This window comes from Ictidomys tridecemlineatus, unplaced genomic scaffold, assembly GCF_052094955.1.
Source record: "Ictidomys tridecemlineatus isolate mIctTri1 unplaced genomic scaffold, mIctTri1.hap1 Scaffold_135, whole genome shotgun sequence".
NCBI classification, from domain to species: domain Eukaryota; kingdom Metazoa; phylum Chordata; class Mammalia; order Rodentia; family Sciuridae; genus Ictidomys; species Ictidomys tridecemlineatus.
Window position 1 is genome coordinate 616,554 of NW_027521208.1, and position 19,774 is coordinate 636,327.

The 19,774-nt window shown below is 38.7% G+C and overlaps 1 protein-coding gene and 1 long non-coding RNA gene across 2 annotated transcripts in view; both read left to right on the forward strand.

Annotated features, from left to right (window-relative positions):
* Positions 1-16,571, forward strand: part of LOC144372586 (uncharacterized) — a 56,756-nt gene extending 40,185 nt beyond the window's left edge. Inside the window, exon 3 of the long non-coding RNA XR_013432554.1 lies at positions 16,464-16,571. This is a non-coding gene — a long non-coding RNA (uncharacterized LOC144372586). The remainder of the gene's footprint in view (positions 1-16,463) is intronic.
* A 932-nt stretch (positions 16,572-17,503) lies between these two features.
* The window catches only part of LOC144372595 (transport and Golgi organization protein 1 homolog), an 84,452-nt gene continuing 82,181 nt past the window's right edge, over positions 17,504-19,774 (forward strand). The window contains exon 1 of the mRNA XM_078035939.1: positions 17,504-17,519. The gene's annotated coding sequence lies outside the window, so the exon portion shown is untranslated. The remainder of the gene's footprint in view (positions 17,520-19,774) is intronic.

Consider the following 19,774-nt stretch of genomic DNA (forward strand, 5'->3'; position numbering starts at 1 on the left):
CCTAGGTTGGTTCCATAGCTTAGCTATTATGAATTGAGCTTCTGTAAACATTGATATGGCTGTGTCACTATGGTATGCTGATTTTAAGTCTTTTGGATATATGCTGAAGAGTGGGATGACTGGGTCAAATGGTGGTTCCACTGTAAGTTTTCTGAGGAATCTCCATACTGTTTCCAATTGTGGTTGCACCAATTTGCAGTACCACCAGCAATGTATGAGTGTACCTTTTTCTCTATATCTTCACCAACATTTATTGTTACTTATATTCTTGATAATTGCCATTCAGTCAGGGACCATTTTATTTCACTGACTACATTTGGCAATGTCTGGAAATATTTTGATTGTCATGATTGGAAGGAGGAGTGTCATGCTATTGGCATCTATTTGGTAGAGGCCACAGAGGCTGCAGGGCACAGGACATAAATAGCCTGCAGTGCACAGGATGTTGCTCCGCACTGCCCACCAAAACATAGGGTTATTTGGTCCAAAATGATTAGTACCAAGGTTGGGAAACCTTGTTCTAGAACCTACCCTTATCACCAAAGCTGAGTCAGCATCAATCAGATTTTTGACTGTACACATAGTCCAAATCAATGGCTCAGACTTGGCATTTTCACATGTTAAGTATTTTTGAGAATCTCCAGAGTTGCTAAAAGGAAAGAAAAAAGCAATAGTAACAAAAATTTATGTAGAATTTGAAATTTACAAAGTACTTTCACATACAGTAACCTTTCTGATCATCCCTGTTTTTATTCTCTTAGAAAATAGAATCACAAGGCTTTCAATGAAAATTTATAAAATTACCTATGTTTTCTTATATGGTAATTCTGAACTGATTTGGAAAAACTCAAATCTGAATCAGTGATGTGTTTAAATTACTAATGTTACTCCAAATTGCAGGTAGTAACTTTGGGGAACTTCTCTGACAGATACATGACAGGAGCATTTGGCTGACCGTAAGGTCTATGAAGTGGTTAAAACCTCCTTTGGTTCCTTAGTTTTGAGTTTTCCTTGTGCTTAGTCCCACTTCCCTCCTTCACCAACTTGAGGTGAGGGCACACTGAGGGCGAGGTAGGCTCCTCTGAGGCTTTTGGCAGCAGGGAGAACACTTGGCTAGGCCATTTGTGCCCCGACTACCAGCTACAAGAAATCAAAGTTTTCTCTCAGCTGTAGATGAAAACTCTTAGACACATAGGAAAACTTTATATTTCTATATAAATATCGTGTGTGTGTGTGTGTGTGTGTGTGTGTGTGTGTGTGTGTGTGTAGTTGTAGATGGAAACAATGCTTTTGTTTTTATGTGGTGCTGAGGATCAAACCCAGGGCCTCACACTAGGCAAGCACTCTACTACTGAGCCACTACCCCAGCCCCCATAGGGAAACTTTAGTTCAGCCTTAGAATGAAAATTAGGCATGACCCTAGTAGTGAGATTTTCCTGCTCAGTATATAAAGTGAGAGCATTAATAAAGTATATATTTGTATGAAAGGTGCTGCTCTATAAATAAATCTGCTCTGTTTTGATTATTAGAACTGTACAGGAAGAAGTCATCTGTTTTGGCACAAACTATGGAAATATATCTAGGTAGCCAAGAAAAAACTGAATTGTTACTGAAGGATGTGTCACACAGAAAAGAAATAATTTTCAAAGCAGTGGCTGGAAACTATTTTCAAACATGAATCTATGGAGTCCCTTGAGCTGTCTGTGTGGGTGATGGGTGAGTAGTATTGGTTTGGTTCTTGCCGGGCTACTTATTTATTTATTTTCCCACAAAGACTCCTTCTTTCCTGTGAAATGAGAGTTGAAGGTGCAGCTCCATTTTGGTGTAGATTAAACAAAAAGTAGAATTCATTTATACTTACTATAACTTGTATAAATCTAGTGAAGAGAAACAGGTTTTCTTGCTAAGCTTCAGTATTATATAATTAATATAATACAATTATTTTCTTTAACCTTTTTTTAAAAAACTACATGATTTAAGATATTTAAGAATTTAATTCATAAGAGATTGAAACTGGACATAGGAGAAAGACTAGAGAAGGATCAGCATTCTGCTACCTGGTTGAACACATCTCTAAAGTGGCAGCCTTAGAATACCATGTCCTGATAAAACTCCCTATTGAAAGCCAGCCAGCAGAGCCACTTCTTTATGCCCTACTCCTTACCTGAAGCACTGTGAATTGTCACCAGGGCCCTGAGTATGAACATAGGTGACTCCACAGGATTGCTACTCAGCCTGACAGAAGGGAACTAGTGTCACTGGGCAATCCACACTCTGATTTAGAAACCCCAGGCTGTGGGTTTGGAATTGGCCAGATACCCTGGCTCAACCTTGAATAAATATTCCTGAGGCCTAAATAGAATAGGGAATTCAAAGCCCTATTTTTCCCAAGTTCTTCCATAACCAATCCATGGCTGCTTGTTGTGAGATTTAAGTGGAGAGGCCATGTTTTGGAGGGGAAACAAGGCGTCATTCTTTACTATAAATTAATTCTCCCATAGCGTTCCCTTTTCTCTTAGAAGTGAAACCATTGGAGGGGCCAGATCAAACCCACTCTAGTCATTGACCAGGGCCAGCTTTATCACACACCCTGCCCAATGTAGTAGCAACCTGTGTGAAATGACTTGAGAAATCTTAGGCAGTGCCCTCTCCCCACCCAGATATCTCAAATGCAGCCTTCATCTTAAGCCAGGTCTTAAAGACCCAGGTAGACTTTTATTCTTTTAGTATTTGGATTTCATCCCTTCTAAGAAAATGGACATCACAGTGGGAGGTAAATGACTTTTATGTTATTATAGTCACTTATGCCATGATATAAATTAGTTTAAGTTTCTTTGGTTTTGAAAGAAAGATAATTAGATGACTATGGGGAGAAGGTGCAGAATTGGAACGAAGGCGGGAAGCACAGTCATCACTCTTGTGGCCTGGCTGAGGACTCTGTGACTTCTTTCCCATTAGAACTTGCTTCTATGCTTTCAGGGAAACAGGGCATCCTATTTTCCATTTACTTCTCCCTTCTGTCAAACAAAGACTTGGAGGTCTTTTTACGGCTTTGACTCTTCCTTACCCCTTCTAGATGTAGTTCCATTTCCTTTCCAAGATGAAAGCATGTCTTTGTCCCCTCCCAGAATAGTTCCAGGCAGCAGAACATAGTGAATCCTTCCAGATAAAGAGGATGCTGATAAAATGCCAGATTGTTATCAGAGAAGCAAAGTGAGGGGAGTCAAGTCCCTACCATTAATTACCTCATTACAGCTTTGTTTATATACTGTTCATTTGGGGCATGTTTTTCTTGGACAGTTTCTTGTCTGTGTTCTGAACTGCAGTCTGAAGTTTGCAAAACTCCCAAAGGTCAGGAAATAGTGGGTTCCTTCTTTGCTTAATGGCAAGGAAGAGAAGATCAAAGTTTCTATCTTCATCTGGAAGGAAATAGACAAATGCTTGGTTTGGGCAGCCTATTCCTCACCTCAGTAGACAACTATACTGTGCTGATTGAGCTCTGGCTCTGAATATTGAGGAGGTTACCTGGAAATAGAATGGCATTTATCTCTGTGAAGCCATGAGCATCAAGCAGTGATTGACTGTATATCCAGACATTGAGGATGGAGTCCAGTTGAATCTAAAGTAATACTACTTGGTAGTTTTAGTAAATATACTTGATGCCACTGAACTGTATTCCTAAAAATGGCTAAAATGGTTGACAAAGTTATGTTTCTTTACTAAACAAGTTCATATCTGACCTCATGTTGTTTTATTCGGTTTGGTCTGCAGCCCAACCCATCTTTGCTAACAAGACTATGGACATAATTCAACCCACCCTCTCAGCTCACTGGTGATGTGGGCTTCTGAAGACCAGAACATTGTGTTTTTCATAAGACAAAATCCTACAAGCATGTTATCTGGTAATATACCTGCAGTACGAATTTGAAGAATAAAAGAAAGAAAAAGCGAATAAGAGAATATACCTCATTCTAAATCATGAAACTTAGTACTTATTAACTCCAAAAGCCCTCGCTCAGAGCTCCAATGTAAAGTGTCTTGTTTTTACCTTGTGTGCATGTCTCCTGGTTCATCGCTGTCATCACTTGAAGTTAGCTGATAAAGTCAATTTGATTTTTGCAGGCGCTTGCTCATATTTAAATTTAGTATTTCCTTAGAAGAGGCTAGAAAAATGAGGGACTTAGGGAAAAGTTAAGGTAAATCTTGAAATATATAAAAGCTCACTTTGAGTGAAAACTAATTAAAAACAAGCCCTGGCCTTTTCATAGGCAAGAAAAAATTGGAATGGTGACAGGGGATGTATTCTTTAGGAAATAAAAACTTTGCCAGAAATAGCACGGGTGGTTAAAGGAGTCTGGTGTGAAAGTTGCATCGTTTAAAAAATAATATATCTTTACTTTCTTCTTGACTAATGGTTTTGTCAGAATAACTGTTTAGATAATAAATGAAGTACTTTGAAGTGCATAGGGGAATGAACATTTCTGTGCCTTGTACTAACTGGTGATACAGATTATAAACTAAATGATGCCAAACTTCATCAGTTTATCCCAGATCTGCACACTAGCAAGCTTAGTCAAAGCCGTAGAAATCTACTGAGGAAATCATGAAAATGAATGGAATTGATCCAGAATGTTTTAATTTTCTTCTGAAATGTTATATTTATTAGACCTCAACACCCCAAAGTTAAACAGTATTGAATTTCACACATAGCACTTTATTTGTAATCTTAGGTTAAAGGTTATGGCTTTGGCATGACTGAAGAATAATGACTCATACATTTTACACTGACTTTATTTTATTTCTGATAGGCATAAAGGAGAGCTAGGGAGTAAGATGATAGTGCATTAAGGCTGAATTTATTAGTTGATTGGACACAAATGGAAATACAGAATGTCACTTAATGATTTTTTTGTTTCTGTTGATATTTGTATACTTTGGGTGAAGACTGTGAAATGCTAACTTATACTTAAAATGCAATGTAAAATATCTCTTGACTATGAAAATTAGGAGTGAACATTAACAGTGATTTTTTTCTAATAAATGTCTCAAACTATACATAGCTAAAATCTTATCATGTGGACATTTTGGAGAATGTGACCAGTACTCTGCATTTAAATGTGCCCCATCTTAAAATATAGTCATCATGAAATTAATACATTAAGGCATGGTCACAATCCAGGAAAAGACTTGAAGGTAATATGAGTCTCCCCATAATTAGTAACCTAATTAAATGCTAGATAGCTTCAGCTTTACAATAATGTACCATGTTTCTGAACAAAGATAACACCACCACTAAAACTGTATATTTGTAACACTAGTACATTTTAAATTAGTGGCAGGGTACGTGTGTGTGCTCATTTTTGTTTCATCTTTGGACTTTGCACAGCTGTTTCCATTGTGCATTCATTTGGACTATATCCAGTGAGGACAGTCACTGATTTGGCTTGTTTTTTTCAGAATTTGGGATGATTCAAACTGGTTTGAATCAAAGTTACCTTTTTGCTATGGAAAAGGCAACTTTGGGGGGTATTTAATATATAAAACTGGTTTAATCTACTCAAGAAGAAGAGAAAATCTGTTTTACCTTAATAGCTCACATGGAAAATTGTACCACCAAATGCAGATTAGTTTATTGAAGACGGTCCATCAGATTTGGCATCTCTTGGTTGAATAATTTGAGTTGTATGTACACTTAAAAGTAATACAGCTGAATTTCTTTTAATATATATTATTGCTCAATTCTTTGATGGTAAAAATGACTTAGAATTGGAGTGCATCAGTTTCAATATTAGTGTAGGCTTTTTTTTTCTTTCTTTCTTTAGTTGTACATAATACCTTTATTTTATTTATTTATTTTTGTGTGGTGCTAAGGATGGAAACCAGGGCCTCACATGTACTAGGCGGGTGCTCTACCGCTAAGTCACAACCCCAGCTCCTAGTGTAGGCTTTTGAGTTAGAGGCACCTGACTTTGAATCCAGCTTGTTCACTCACTTCCTTTATGAGCTTGGGCAAGTTACTTAATCTCTCTGAGATTGTCTAGAAGAGAGCATGTGGAAGCTTCAGAACATTGTCCTAAAAACATTTTTGGTTTTTAGTTCTTATGTGATTATTAGGACTTAAGTATTTATTGATTTGATTTTTTAAGAGAGCACAAGGAAAAGTTAATTCTGGTTGGAAAAGTTTAAAAGAAATAACTGGACTTGTTTAATCTGAGGGAGAGAAGACAGGATGTTCCAGAGATAGGGCTAGAGGAAGAGAAGAGAAACGAAGACAGGATTATACCTCAACTTTTCTAGTGGATATGATAGGATTTTCTTTAAGAACAGTTTCAGTGAGGTCTGACATACACTGCACATGTTTAAAATGTATAGTTTGATAAGTTTATATACAACCTAAAACCATCACCATCGTCAAGATAGTGAACATATCCTTCACCCTTTGTAGTCCTTACACAGCCACTCCATTGCTGGCATTGGCTGTTCCAGGTTCTGTCACTCTAAGTTAATTTGCACTTCTTTGTATTTCATGTAAATTAAATCATACAGTACGCGTTCTATTTTGTCTGACTTTTTCACTCAGCCTAATTATTTTGAGATTCAGCCATTTGTTACACGTACCCATGAATTTTTTTCCTTTTTATCATCAAATAGAATTCCATCATATTGATCTACCATATATTTATTTATGTACTCAACTGTTTATTTATGTACTCAACCATTTTAGACATTTATCTTGTATCCAATTTGGGACCATTATAAATGAGTTGCTATGAAGATTTCATGTACAAGTCATATTCTAGACGTGCTTTCATTTCTCTAGAGTAAACATACAGAAGTGGAATGGGTGAACTATATGGTTGGTGTATGTTTAACTTTTTAAGAAATTGAACAATTTGTTTTCCAAGGTGATTGTATTATTTTACATTCCCACCAACAGAGTATGAGAGTTCCAGTTGTTCCATGTCCTAGCCAACACTTCGTGTGCTCGATGTTTTTTATTTTAGCCTTTCTAGTGAGTATGTAGTTATGTCTACTTGGGGTATTAATTTGAACTTCCCAAACAACTGGGGATCTTGAGCATCTTTTACATGTGTTTATGTGCCATCCATATATCTTCTTTGTTGAAGTGTCTGTTCAGAGCTTTGACCCATTTTTTTTAAAGAGAGAGTGAGAGAGGAGAGAGAGAGAGAGAATTTTTACTATTTATTTTTCAGTTCTCGGTGGACACAACATCTTTGTTGGTATGTGGTGCTGAGGATTGAACCCGGGCCGCACGCATGCCAGGTGAGCATGCTACCGCTTGAGCCACATCCCCAGCCCCTGACCCATTTTTTTTAACTGGGTTGTTTGTTTTGTTATTTTGAGTGTATTCTGGGACCAAGTCTTTTAGGCATAGATTCATTTATTTCTCTGGCATGTAGAACCAGAAAAACAAAATTAAATTATAGCAAGAAGGAGTCTACTTACACAGAAGGAAGTACTTTTTGACTGTGGCAGTCTAAACATGGGCATGGGTCAACCAAAGGAGGATGTAAAACTTTCCCTGGACTTATTTTAAAAAGGGCTGGCTGTAGTCTATTTGGGATACTGTAGGCATGCAGAAGTATGACTCAGTTTACCTAACTGAAGTTTTCATTTGAGAGAAGATATCTTCCCTGGGATGGGTCTCTTGCTAACATCTTAGTATCCCTTGCTCTTTTGTGCTATTTTTTCCAGGCAAAAAAAAAGTGCAATTTCTTGGGATTTTTCAAGACTTTTCCTGTACTTTATGATTTTTAAAAAGTCATTCTTTCTGATTTTAGCTTGAAGTGTTGCTACGAAATATGAGGAAGGTCATTCGGGGCATTAATTAACTTCAGCAAAAACAATTGCAATCTCTACAGAGCAATCATATTAAAAAAATGCTCAAATTTCTCTCATCCAGCAGTAGCACCAATCATTGTTTTTGCTGATGGTATTGGACAGATTAATTCAACTCTCTGTAGAGGTAAAATAATTAACTAGATTCTAGAGAGGAGGTTTTCTGTGATTAAAGGACTTGGGTTGTTGTGGCCCTTGGATGGGAAGAGTCAGGGGTGCTTTAATGACAGGATTCCAGTAGAGCTAATGAAAGGTTTTCCTGTATGTAGAAAACACTGGTCATTTGTTCTCCAACTCCACAGATTGCCCAAACTGGAGGATGTTGGCTCCAACTATAAGGAGATTGAGTATGGTTAGTGTTAGGCATAAAATTTTTATTATCAGCATCAATATTATTATGAGATTAAGCAATGGAACAAGTCAAGAGAGACCATGAAGATATGTGAGAATAAAAAAAAAAAAAGATAGCCATCTGCCTGGACTGTTTAAATGCCCATTGATTTATAGGATCTTGTTATTGAAGGAAACTGTAGAGATCACTTCTCCTAAAATAACCTTTTACAGAAGGGAATATGAGAGGACATTATGTAACTTGCCTCTGGCTACATTGTTAGATACTAATATTTTAATTTTAGGATGTTTCAAAAGTAATCTCACTTAAAAGAGACACAAAGTGAACCATGTGTTTCTGCTTCATGAGAAGGTTTCACATGACCAAAATAGTCCCTTAAAGCTGATGACTTATTATTTTTTCCTAAGCCCATGAAGATTCTGACCTATGTTTATCTTTGCTTGTCATTAAAAATATTAAAGATTTTTATTCAGGCATTTTGAACTTCTCTCTAAATAAATATGATACTTCAAGTGACTGAAGGGTAATTTGACCTGAAGTGATCAATGATGATAGAGGACAGCAGGGGACATTGCCAAATCCTTTGTGGAACCTAGCCCAGTATGATATGGGTTCTATATTTTGAAGAAAGATTACAATTTGGTGGATGCCTTTGGCTCAAAGTCCTGTGACTGATTTGCCTTTTAAAAGGTAGTACTTTATAAAGCTGTAAGGCTTTGTTTTGTTAAAGACTAATTGGATTGGTAGAAAACATATTTAGGCTGTCAATTCATTGTGAATGGGGTCTGCAAATACGAATTCTAACCATTGGAATTAGTGGGCTAAATTGCTTGTAAAGGATTCCACATCCACAGTCATGACAGAAAGAAATCAGTATAAGGCCTTTTATTTGGTTGTGGTTATGTTTTATTTGGACTCATCATTTTGTACATGTTCCCACTAAAGTGAAAAACCAACATATATTTATATAATGTTGTGTACTTGTTGTATAGGGTTTATCTGAGTATAAAAGTGGGATAAAATACTTAAAAAAGTATCACCCCATGATAACCAATGGATTTATTTTCAAAATTGCATTTGTTGTTGTCTAGGCAAAAAATGATGAAAAATTTAAATGAAACATAATTTTCATACTTCATCTCTGTTTTGATAAGAATAAGTAATAAGGGATTAATATACAGAAATCATGCATCCTTTCATTTATTTAAGAAATATTTGACACAGTGGGCATCATGCTAGGCACATGCCTATAATCTCAGGATCTCTGGAGGTTGAGGTGGGAAGTTCACAAGTACGAGGCCAACCTGGGCTATTTGGTGAGATCTTGTCTCAAAATATAAAGTAAAAAGGAGCAGGGAAGTAGCTCAGAGGTAAGACTCACCTGGGTTCAATCTCCCTTACTGCAAAACAACAATAACAACACAACAAAAAGTGTTGGGGATGCAGCTCGGTGGTAGAGTGCCCCTGGGTTCAATTCCCAATTCTGCACAAAGAAAAAGGAAAAAGAAGGAGGAGAAGGAATATTAGTAATTCTGATTTTCTGTGTGTGGGGTGGGTACTGGGGATTGAAACCAGAGCCTTGGCATACTAGGCAAGTGCTCTTCCACTGAGCTTGAGACAGGTTTCTCTATGTTCCCTCAGCTGCTCTTGAATTTGCTATCCTCCTGCATAATTCTCCTGAATAGATATTATTACAGGTATGTTCACTATACCTGGTTGTAATTCTGTTTTGTGGCTTTTTATCCAGCCCCCATACTGGGGATTAAACCCATGGCCTTGCACATACTAGGCAAGTGCTCTACCTCCTGAGCTACACCCCCAGCCCCTGGCTGTAATTCTAAATAATTAAAGCACATTCTTCCAAAAGCTTTTAAAAATAACTACCACACTGTAAACCTTTCCCTTTCTTTGGTGGAAAAATTCCCTTACTTTATTTTCTTGTACTAAAAGGAATGGCATGAATGCTAGCAGCCATTATCTCTGTGACCTTGTGTCCTTGCCACATTATGTGGCTGAGTGCTGTGCCCAGTTCTTGCTACATTATGTATAACTATAGAAATGTGAAGTTGTGTTGCAATTGTGTACAATGAATCCAAATGCATTCTTCTGTCATATATATCCAATTAAAATAAATTAATTAATTTTTAAAAAAGAGAGAGATATATCAAGGTGATGGAAACCACTCCCCAGCTCCTGGCAGCTCCCATTTTCATAGCCTAGAATTTATATTCTGTGGCAGATCAGCCTGGACAAAAGCCTTGGTAACTGAGAGCCAGAGTGAAGGTGGCCTCAAAATCATGCATCTGCTAAGGCCCAGGCTGCTGTTTAGCTTGTCCCAATTGGTCATGCACTGAAGTTTTAAAATATTCTATCATGGCTTATTATTGTCAGCATAAAATGTCACTGCCATAAAAGTATACTTTAGAAAGGTTTTAACATGATGAAGAGTCTTAATTTTTAAAGAGCAGTATTGCTTTTGAGCTACTTGGTAGGTCCAGAGATTTACACTAAACATTCTACCTCAAAAGCATAATAGGTTTTTTTTGTTTTGTTTTGTTTTTTAATATTTATTTTTTTAGGTGTAGATGGACACAACACAATGCCTTTATTTTTATGTGGTGCTGGGGATTGAACCCAGGTCCCGCCTGTGCTAGGCAAGCGCTCTACCACTGAGACACAATCCCAGCCCCAAAAGCATAATAATTTTTGCTTTATTTTGTTTGTTAGATCTAGAAGGCTTTCCACCCAGACTTCTGGAGATGTACAGTTTTTAGCTCAGTACTCTCTACTGTTCTTACTTTCCCCTTAATACCCAAATGAAGGACTTTAGAAAATCAAACTTGAAAAGTCCTGAACCCACTGCTTTTCTAAGAAATATATTTAAATAAGGAAATTCATGAGCTGTGCAGAGTGCACAATTACAGTAAATGCAACTTTTTTGAGTTACAGGAAAGGAGCAATTAGTTCAGGTGGTGGTAGATCTTTTGATGACTTGGAAATGGGTCTAGGAAGGACAAGTAGAGAATCTGGCAACCTTGACCATTGCTGTATTCTCCAAGAATGCAGAGAATGGTTTTAGGGATGCCCGGAATTGCAACATGGTTAATAGTACCAAAACACAGAGAATGACTGCCTTTTCACATTCACTAGATACAAACTTATTTTTTTTAGTATTTCTCTTTTTTATACATGTATATGTATATACACATGCTTTTAAAAGCACATGCTTTCCTCAATACAAGATTTAAACCACATGAAAAAGAAGTCTGGTGGAATATCACCAGAATCAACAGAAAATAGATTTGGACTCTGAACCCAGAGAATAGTCAGTAGGTGCCAAAGAAACCCCAGCTTCCTGCCCCTTGTTGCAGCTCATTTGGTGAGGAGGGATAAGGGTAGGTGTAGTAAGCATGAAGAGCCTCTTTAGTACAGGCAGGGCTGTTTCCTGGACAGTTTTTGAGACAGAACACTGGAGAAAAATAGAGAGAGTGTATTTATGTTAATGGAGGTTTTAAGTTTTCACATTATTCCACTTACTAGATTTGATAATAGCTACCACTTTTTGATCACTGTCTGATAGGCATTGTGTTTTACATGCTTTATCTCATTTAATTTTTACAAGGCCCTATGTGGTATATGAAGAATTTAGAAAGTTTACTCGCTTGTACAGGGTCACACAGTAGTAAGTGGTAGGACTTGGATTTAAACTTAGGTCTGCTGGATTCCAGAATATGTTCTTGACTCCTGTCCTGTGTGCTCTATGAAGATCCTGTTTCTGCTCTCAAGATCATTTCATTCTAGTAGACATGATGGCCCGAGGGATACTGTGGGAAAGGTAGATGAGTCCTCCCCTGCTCTGAAAGCCAACTGTTCAAGTGCAGTACCTGCACAGTGATTGACTCTGAGGTCATTCCTTAGCACTGAGTTCAGATGAGATGTTTCCCAAGGATGCAAGGGTGAAAGAACATTCATTGCAAGTGTTCAGGGAATTACAGATTAAACGGTAGTTGGCTTGACAAAATAAATATAGGAAGAAAGTTTTTTAAAAAACAAACAAAACCCAAAATGAGCAGTATGACCAGGAGGCTGCTTAGTCTTACCCTACCTTCAGCAAAAGTGTCATCCCAATTGTGGCTTGCCAGTGGGTGACCATTTCCCAAAACCAGGCAGCCATACCATATGAGAAATATTAATGGTCAGGCATTCTTGAATTCCCTCAGTAGGTATCGTGAGGGTAGTCAGACACAGCTTATTTGAACTCAGCTCAGCTCCCAAAGTGCTAACTTTGATTAAGTCGGGGCTCCTGTCCATCATCATCTGAACTTTGGGGACCTCTACTATATAGAGAGTATAGCCTAAAAATCAAAGCTCAGCACTGGAGGTAGGGTCTTGGATTAAGGAGGAACCAGGGGAGCATTAATAATTATGTTAGTGAGGAAGAGTCGAAGAGGATATTGGCTAGAGCCTGAAACCAACTAAGACTTTCAAAGACTGAGGTTCCTGTTGGTACTTAGCGGATCTCCCTATAGGTTGGGTGGGCAGAAACACTTTTGGTGCTCTGCAGCCACTTAACCTTTGAATTCCTTAGGAAAGGAACAATTCAAAGAGTGAATGTACAAGGGGAAACACCTTATAAGTACTCCGCTGCGCCCTGTGAAAGGGGAAATTAGAATGGTCTCGGCAGAATAGTTCTCCTGTGCTCAGAATACTGCATTCTAAACTTGCCTGGTATCTGAAGTGTTAGGTACAAAGGTTGGAAGGATGATATATACCTTGGTACTCTCTCCTCCAGAAAGCCATTCCAACTCTCTCTCCCACTTCCCTTTGTTATCCTTCTCCATAGCATGTGTGTCTCTGTGGGTACCACAGATTTGTGACCAGCATGTATTCCCTGAGCTAGTGGTTCCCCGTGAGCAGTGTCCTAATTCCATTGTTATATCACATGAAATAGAGCACACACCTGACTGCCACACTGTGTGGCCATCTAGTGTGTGCCAAAGAATCTGGGGATTCTTGACCTGGATAAACTATATGGGAAAGTGTGTGTGTGTGTGTGTGTGTGTGTGTGTGTGTGTGTGTGTGTACATATACATGTTCATAAGTCTCTCTTTTGAGGAAGTCCATAGTTTATATTAGGCTCCAGTGTGTTTTCATAATCCTGAAAATGTTTATAAAAAACTGAACTTATTTGGAGATTTTCCATATTCTTGTAAATGAATGTGTGTGTATGTGTTTGGGAAGGTGGATTGAACTCAGGGGCACTCGACCACTGAGTCATATCCCCAGCCCTATTTTGTATTTTATTTAGAGACAGGGTCTCACTGAGTTGCTTAGTCCCTTGCTGTTGCTGAGGCTGGCTTTGAACTTGGATCCTCCTGCCTCAGCCTCCCAAGCTGCTGGGATTATAGATGAGTGCCACTGCCCCTGGCATGAGCGTATGTTTTTATATCTGGTAGATACTTTTATGCTTTCTTAACTTCCTGTTGTGAGCAACAGCTTGGGGTAGCCAAGGAACTCTCCCTTGGAGCCATGGATCACAATTCTGTACTGGGCAATGCTGCTTACACATCCTGGCAGGGAGTCTACCTAACCTTCCTGAGTTTTATCTTATTTTTCACCTGTTAATTCCCTCTTGTCCTACAGGAATGTTGCATAGTAAAGAGATTACAGGTATACAGGCATCTCATAAACTGCCAAGAACTATACAATTGCAGAATACAAGTATTGTAATTAAAAATACATCATTTTTCTTGTCACACAATGCCAGGATAACAAATATGTGATTAAAATGAACATTGGGCCAGGTGTGGTTGCACAGGCCTGTGTTCCCGGCTAGAGGCAAGAGGATCACTTGAGCCCAGAAGGTCAAGGCCAAACTGGGCAACATAGCAAAACCACATCTTAAATAAATACATAAAGTGAACATGGAATGAATTTATTGGAATGAGAGACTAGAAGTTGAAAGGCATTAGTATCTGCATGTCTTGTAGGCTTTGTAGATGCCCAGAACGGTCTTAGAGTACACACAGGGCTATTGAGGAAATGAGTTTCAGACAATGATAAAAGTTTATAAGACCTTCAAGACCTCAATTTGTTTGCTTTACTTTACAGAAGAAGTGGAGTCTGGGAGATGGAGGGTATTCTTTTTTTCAGAAAGGCTGTAGATGGGCAGGGGATATAGCTCAGTGGTACTTGCCTGGCAGGTGTGAGGTCCTGAGTTCAACCCCCAGCAGTGCAGCACAAACAGAGGCTGGAAACTCTTCCTCATCATTGTTAATAGAGGACAAAGAAAGAACCTGTTTGTCTTCATGTCATCAGTTTATTATCATATCTTTTTAAAACAATGTAGAATTACCCCATGATTTTAAATCTCTCTTTGGGGCTACCTAGAGGCCAGCAGTTCAGCAGTGTGTTAGCACTTTGCAAGCCATGGGCACAGTGCATCGAAACAACTTTGTGTTTCCAAAGCACCTTCTTGGAGCGCTTCCTGGAGAGCACATCAAAGGGCTGGATGTAGACTACTGCACGCCTCTCAACTGGACTGAGACTCAGAGGTTACTGGGACTTGCCAACTCAAAAAACTCAGTGTCCAAAGCAGAGTGAAAACCCAGATGTTCCAATTTTTTATCCTGGTAGTCACTAGGTTCTAAATTTTCTCACTACTCCAGCTCCCTCCTCTCAATAGCTTGCAAAATGGTAACCTGGAAATGTGTTTTTGCTTAGTGTATATATATATATGTAAATCCAACTATCATCTAACCTTCCATTTAAACAATTTGTACTAGAAGGAAATTTGAAATTACATTTAATCATTGCTTTATAATTAATGTCATTTAATTAAATATTACTTTAAAAAGTGGCTTCTTTCTTCTTTGGCAATTACATTACCTTTTGAGCAGTTCTGTTTTGCTTTTTAACCTGGTTATGGGGTTTAGAGAGTACCCTAGTATAGGGTATCTGAAAGCAGAAAGTTCTGGCACTTTTCCCACTTTCCATTCTTTCTCCTGTATGGATGCCAGATTCCTTTGGGAAATCATCATTTGCAAAAGGTCAGGAGCAAAAGGAGGGGCATTCTTGAGTGTAGGGTTACTGCTAATTGGAAACTAAACATCTGTAACCATGTCAGAGTTATTTGTATTTGAAAGGAAACATTTATATATAAGAGCCCTTTCGGTAACATAAAACACACTATAACACAGAGTGTGTGCATTGGAGGGGTGGCGATGGGGTGGGGAAGGACAGCCAGGGAATCTTCTGACAAATGACTGTGCTGTGCTGAGTGAGGTCACTTGCTAATTAAATCTCAAAGCATTTTCAGAGTATTTTCTTTTCTTTGTCAAATGAAGTTTTCTTCCCCCATAGGCCAAAGCAAACATTTTACTGTGTTTGCCATTTACAAATGAAACATTTCACCATTTTAATGGAAAAATAAGGAGAAAATGGGTGTGTGTTCAGAACCTAGTCAAAGACCAGTGGGAACTCTCTAGTTTCCTTCTAGAACCTTAGCTCTCAGCGTCTTCCCATGGTATGATATGAGACTGGTTCTTCCCTTCCCTGAAACTGTGGGCTTCCTGATACACCTACCCTTTCAGGAAAAAAATCAAACTGTTTTCCACCTGTGCCTCTTTCTCCTTTCTTCCTAGTTTCTTCTTAGAATAAAATTTCTTGAGAATTCCTTTGAAGAAAGTCGAGAATCTACCCCTTTCCCCCGTAGAGTCTACCACCTTCTGTTTTTTCCCACCCTTGCCCTTGGCATCTAAGACATTTCTGTAATTTTTTTAAAATTGGATGAAAGATCACAAAGTCGAGAGAACTTACTTAAGCTAGGACCTATCATATTGTATGAGCTACAACTGCAGCCCCCAGACCTCTTATTTTTGGAGCTGTTTTCTGAAAGAACTTGTGTCCTTATTCACAGACTGTTTGAAGCAAAATCCAATTAAGGTTTTCAAACAAATATTAAATGTCTTCGTGCAATTAACTTAAGCATCCTTTTCTTCTGCTTACCTCTCATTCTGTTATATTTGATAATTAAATTTTCCCAGTTCACGCAATGAAAGGTGAGGTAGCACTTTTGACCACTGTAGGGTGGTCAAAACCTGAAGTTTGGGGCAGAAATTTCAGTTTGAAGGATGAAACCAGTCAGTTGGACTGATTTCAGATTTTCAGTAGGACCCAGTCCTGCCTTGTGTGTTTTCTAGTTCCTTATTTGTGTGTTGCTGATCATGCTCCTTTTTTGTATGGTTTTCAGATGGAGTTGGCATGAACTTAAAAGCAGCAGATACTGTTATTTTTTCTGACAGTGATTTTAATCCTCAAAATGACTTGCGGGCAGCTGCTAGAGCTCACCGAATTGGCCAGAACAAGTGAGTGAGTTAGTCATTGGCACCTTTCTGCTCTGTTGGATTGCAGCTGTGGATTGGGGAGGAAGGTGGACCGTGTAGTCCTGACAACAGTGCCACGTTGGAGTTAGAGTCCACTGGGTTTGAACCCCGTTGTGCTGCTGGCTTGTAGAGTCATGTTGGGGGATCAGTGGTCCCATGATCAGTTCAGACTCACTTTGTTGAAAAGAACAGTTAAATTCCAAAATGATTAGAAGAAACTTAGAATTTATTTAGTTCATGTTTCTCAGGTTAGATCCTAATTCAGTTTAAAAATGAAGTTAAAGCCAGTGAGTGCACATGCCTGTAATCATTATCAGCATGGGAGACTCAAGCAGGAAGATCAAGTTTAAAGCCAACCTTGCAACTTACCTAAACCCTGTCTCAAAACTTTTTTTTTAAGGCTAGGATTATAACTTCATGGTAAAGCTCTCCTGGGTTGGGTTCCCAGTAACACAAAGAGGAAACAAAGTTGTGTTCAGCTACCCTTTGACTTGAGGTAACATGCCTGCCAGGGGTTATCCTGGCTACAGATGAAGGCCCAATAGTGGTCACTTCATCTTCCTTCCTCTTCCTCTTTTGGGGAAAAGTTCAGGAAGAAGTTGAGGCCAGATTTCTCTAACAAATGCTCAGGTCCCAATGAGCAGTGTCCTTTTCATTGTTCCCTGAATGTGGCATTTGGTTTTGCTTCCTTTTGGGTGTATTTTCCTGGCATGCTTTTTTCCCCAGCTTTGCAGACTTCTAACACTGCTCTCATTTGACTCCCGTACAGGGCTGTGAAAGTGATCCGGCTGATTGGCTGAGACATTGTGGAAGAAATAGTTTATAGGAAAGCAGCCTCCAAACTGCAGCTCACCAACATGATCATAGAAAGAGACCATTTTACTCTGGGAGCCCAGAAACCTTTGGCTGATCCTGACCTCCAGGTAAAATGTGTTCTTTTTAGAGTCTCATGATTTATAACCAGTACTATCTGTGGATGAGAATGCAAATAAAAAGGACCAGCATTAACCACCCATTGTTGCAAATTACACTTTTTTTTCATTGGCCTAATTCTTACCCTCTCAGTACCTAACTACATGCAAGGTGCCATACAAGCTAAAAATGAGGGTGGCATTTAAAGGTGGAGAAAATAGAATAAAGAGAATGAGCTTTGAACCATCTAACTTGGATTGAAATTCACATCTTATCCCTTATTGGATGTATGACTTTGAGCATGTAACTGAACATCAAGGATCTAATCTCTTTATGGCTTCTAAAGATGAGTGTGCCACGAGTTACCTCAGAGAGAATTTGTTTAAGTTCTTTTTTTTTCTTCCTTTTTTTTTAATCAGTGATGATTAGTTCCATAGCTCCTCCTTAATCCCAGACGCTTTGAGTAGTGACTTACAGTACTCATTCCATACTCAGAGATGAGTGAACAAGATTAGGAATTCAAAATTATGCCATAGGATATAGGGATGAAAGCACTAGAGTTAATTTGTTGAAGAAGGAAAAATTAGATGGGAGTCAAATGCTGTCTTAGAATATCCTAGAGAACTCTCTTTTGGTAGGAGGTTTAGAGTTATTCCTTAGCAGCAGCCTTTGAGATAAAATTGAACCTATATTATAATATACCCCAAGTCCTTCTGAGGGATTAGATGCAGAGAGATCAACCCCTAGTATCTAGTATGATTCAAGCATGAAGAGAGTAATAAATGTCTGAGAAAAGGTAGTAGCTGTGGGAAAGTCTGCTGTAGTAAACTGCAGAGAAATGACAGGAGTTGGCTATTCTTTTGAGGCAGGCAGTGAGAGAGAGCAAGTTCCAAGATGGCTTTAAGCCTTTAAGCCTGAAAGATGAGAGTAGAAAGTAGGAAGACAGGGATAGAAATTAGAAAGATGAAGATAATGTAGGCTTTAGTCAACAGAATTTGTAGTAAAAATCAATATACATTATTGTTAGAGGGAGACTCAGAAAAGAAAGAAATTAGAAAAATTTGCAAGAAAAACCAGGCTTTAAAAGGATCAGCTTATCAAACAAAAAATTCAAGAGATATATGAAAGTGAAAAAATTACACAGTATTACAAGCAGAATCATCAAATTTACAACTAGCCCAAGCATGAGTTTAAAAATGGCAGTTTTCTCACATCTGTATCTTTACACATCAGCATTGCAGACAGGGAAGGCGCTGTTTTTGTTAGGGAGTCACTCACCTGCAGGAAAGGGTCACAGATTTGGGGGTACTAGAACCCGAAAGAAGAAACCTAGGTTTTGTTTGTTTGCTTGACTTTAGTTTATCTTAGAGAGTAACTGGAGTCTTTGGCCTTTTGTGTTTTGAGTCTTCTGCATGCTCATCTGTCATGGTGGCCGGGCAGGCTGTGCATTTTATTTTCACACTATTGAAGAGGCAATTTCAAATGGAAGGTGAAAGCTTGAGAGAGAGGTGCGTGTACACTGTAGGTGTCTAAATATACTTCTTTACAGGACCTTGGGAGAGGAGCTCATCATGGGCTGTTGTGAAGGCACAGGCGTCAGGAGTTAGAGGAGATGCTTCCTCAGTGGAGGGAGCTCCAGGCATTCAGTCAGGGGTTTCCCTGTGGCATTAGCTGCTAGCACATCATTGTGAAATGCACAGGCACAAACTCTGCCATGGGACCAGATCCTGGGGCCAGTACAAACTATGGGCTGGTGGAGAGGACCTCGGTGGGACTTCCTGCCCAAGCCATGGCAAGAAATCACACTCTGGTTCTGTCTTGATTCTTTCCTCCCCACCAGACTGAGTTATTTATGGTTGCCAGGAAGGAACAAGGGTGATAACTCACTGCCTTGTCTCAAAATACAGCAGGACATTTTTTTAAGTTATTAAAAGAATCTAATAGTAAAAGATGTGGTTCTGGTTTGATAAATCTAAGCAGTATAGAGCAGTGAAGTCCTGAAAAAGGAAAGCAGGTTCCTTGTTTTAGAAGGAGAACACAACAGAAACAGAGAACAGATAAAGATGCGGTGAACACTTATTGAATGCGTACTGTGTGCTAAGCATTGTGTGACGTGCACTTTTTCCAGTTGTTTCAGAAGAAGAATAACAAAAAAATGCGATAGACGTTGTCTTTACCTCCATCTTAAGAAATTTTCCAAACATCAGATTCATGACTCTAATCCGAGCACTCTTTAACTTCCAACTACATACTTTTAGTTACTATA